This window comes from Triticum urartu, chromosome 7A, assembly GCF_056163025.1.
Source record: "Triticum urartu cultivar PI428250 chromosome 7A, HENAU_Tu73, whole genome shotgun sequence".
In the NCBI taxonomy this organism is placed as follows: domain Eukaryota; kingdom Viridiplantae; phylum Streptophyta; class Magnoliopsida; order Poales; family Poaceae; genus Triticum; species Triticum urartu.
The window spans coordinates 679,102,208-679,104,993 of NC_141879.1; the positions used below are offsets into that span (position 1 = coordinate 679,102,208).

General features: G+C 51.4%; 1 long non-coding RNA gene across 2 annotated transcripts; it reads right to left on the reverse strand.

Moving 5' to 3' along the window:
* Positions 1-439: 439 nt before the first annotated feature.
* Positions 440-2,084, reverse strand: LOC125524989 (uncharacterized). Of its 2 annotated transcripts, XR_015610771.1 has the most exons (4): positions 1,858-2,084; positions 1,045-1,734; positions 805-963; positions 441-721 (listed from the first exon to the last, which is right to left on the reverse strand). It is a non-coding gene; the product is annotated as an uncharacterized LOC125524989 (long non-coding RNA). The 2 variants fall into 2 exon arrangements; XR_007291096.2 differs by having other exon boundaries at positions 440-963; positions 1,858-2,081.
* Positions 2,085-2,786: the final 702 nt, after the last annotated feature.

The following is a 2,786-nucleotide window of genomic DNA, read 5'->3' on the forward strand; positions in this document are numbered from 1 at the left end:
GCCATCTTTGCCGAGAGGCACGCTCGGCAAACTCTATCTTTGCCGAGTATGGCTCTCGGCAAACTGAGCCAATAGGGGAGGGCCATGTCACTTCTCCTAAAAGCCGTGAAAATACTTTGCCCAGAGCCACCGTCGGCAATCCTTTTTCGTTTACCGAGAGGCCTCTCGGGAAAGTAGCTAGGAGGGCTACATGTTATTATCCTTTACCGAGTGGCCTCTCGATAAAGGGTGCATTCTGGTCCAGTTTCACAGTCATTGCTGAGAGCCGCCCTCGGCAATGGTGTGCCCAGGAGCCTTTTTTTCCTGTTTGTATTTCTTTCCTGCAGTGAAACATATACAACAGCATATAGTTCATCACACATAGAACATGTCACATATAGCCATCACCGAACAAAAGAAGCAATGATTGATTCTGAAAAACATTACACATAAAAGCAATAGTGCATAAAAGCAATAGACCACAAATTTACAAGTCTCACGATGCAAGAGTTCTCAACATACAAGGAACAGTTTCAAACATAACATAACATGAAGTTCACGCGATTTTGGAGATCGGAGTGATAACACCAACATTAGAAGGCATCATTCTGTTTGCTGCCCCAACTCCATCAACCGGAGTGATAACATTAACATTAGAAGGCATCATTCCCTTTGCTGCCCCAACTCCACCAACTTGAGGTGGAACTACCGGAACATTGTCCGCCCCTTGTGATGGGTTCAGCTGTGATGGATTGACCCAATAGTGAGATGAATGCATATGGTAATGCCGAAAATGGTGATAGAAATAGTTTGAATGAAACTCACAATGTTCCACTCTGGCGTCGGTGGCATCTCTGGCACTGGTTGGCCTTGCATGGAATAAAGATTGGCCACCATATGTTGTAAAGACTTCACTAGATCATCTTGTGCCTTCAGCTTGGCCCAGTTTTCATCTCGTTATTTCTCGGTGTCAATCAGTTGAGTCTACAATATGGCAATGCAAATGTCATTCATGTTAAAATGCAAAAATGTAGGACCATGAAGGATCAATGAAGAAGCACCGACCTGAATATCCTCAATAATGCTCACGGAATGTGGTACGTGACGCTCTACGGTAGGAGTAGAGCCAGTACTCATAGCACAGAGCGTGTTGACTCTCGGAAGGGACACTACAGCAGTCAGCTACTTTGCCGTCCACCAAGGCAGACGGCAAAGGCATGGATGGCGGACGGCAAAAGGCGCCGGCAATGATAGGATCGGTAACGACCTTCTTTGCCGTTTGATTTCTGAAGCGGACGGCAAAGGGGCCTTTGCCATCAGCGGCGGACGGCAAAGAAAGCGGACAACAATAAATTCGTTGTTAGTCCGTTAGGTGGCTAACGGCGGTCTTTGCCGTCAGCCGAGGTACAACAGACGTCAAAAAATGGGATTAAAATTAAAAAAATAAAATAACGCGCTACAAAAGCCACGCCGCTGTTCGTCATTCATGTCTGTCCGTTTCATGTTTGTGTCCAATTCATGTCCGTACGTTCATCATTAGTTTCGTGTTTGTTGGTCGTGTCCACAGCAGCAATCGGAGTCGAACGGAGGACACTGGCCGCCCTGTCCGCGCCGGCAATGCCCTGCTCGTGCCGCCCGCGCCCTGCTACCGCCGCCCGCCTGCGCGTCGCTCGTAGCGGCCTCCCGTGCTGGCCGCCCTGCCCGCACAGGCCCGCAGCGGCCGTGCCCTACTCGCGCCGTCTGCCCCGCTGGTTCCTGGAGAGAGAGAGGATTCAGAGAGGGGGTAGAGCAGAGGAAGGGAGGCCGGGGGCCTGCCGGTGTCGGCAGAGGGTTCGCTGGCCGGAGGACCAAGGCTGGTGACCGGCGAGTGGATCGGACCTTGTGGCGCGTTGCAGCGGGAGAAGAAGGGTGCCGAAGGAGGCAAAGCAGAGGAAGGGGAGGCCGGAGGTCTGCCGGCGGTGGCGGAGGGTTCGCCGGCCGGAGGACCCGCGGCTGGTGGCTCCGGCAAGAGGACCAGTACGCGGGCGAGCTGGTTGCGCCGATGAGAGAAAGAATGGTGCGAGAGATAGAGACACAGAGAACATGGGGTGGGGTGGATAAGGGACGACGGAGAGGGCCCTGTGCGATGCGTGCGAGCGATGCTGAGGGCCCCACGCACGATGGGTGCGTGCGATGCGTGGTTGGGGTGGATGCCCCTGCCATGTCATCAATCCTGAGGAAAAAGGTTCCAACCAATAGGAAATAAGCAGAAGATTTGTGTTTGTTCATCCTATTTCTTTTGATAAAACAGACATGCAAAAATTTAGTAAATTTTATTAAACTTTTTCCACGTCTTCTAGGACTTATGAACCAATACCGTGCCAAATTTCATATTCTTTTGACCTTGTTTAGATTTTCAAAAAAATCGAAAGGTTGATACATCTGTGTGTTATGCCTTTTCTTTGCGGTGCGCGAGAGAGACGGAAGAGAGAGAGGGAGAGAGAGGTGGGGCCGGGCGGAGAGAGAGAGGAGGTGGGGCAACAGCTTTTTATTACTTGCAAAAAAAGATAGACCACCTCTTTGCCGTCTGCCAGCAGATGGCAAAGAATCTAGCAGACGGCAAAGGAGGGACGTTGCCGTTCGCTAGCAGACGACAAAGAAGTTGACCTCTTTGCCGTCTGCTAGCAGACGGCAAAGAAGTTGACCTAGCCATGCCATGCCCCGTGGGGCCCACTAGGCGCTTTGCCGTTTGCCTTTTTCTCTTTGCCGTCAGCTGGCAGACGACAAAGAGCCAGCTGATGGCAAAGACTCTCTTTGCCATCAGCTTG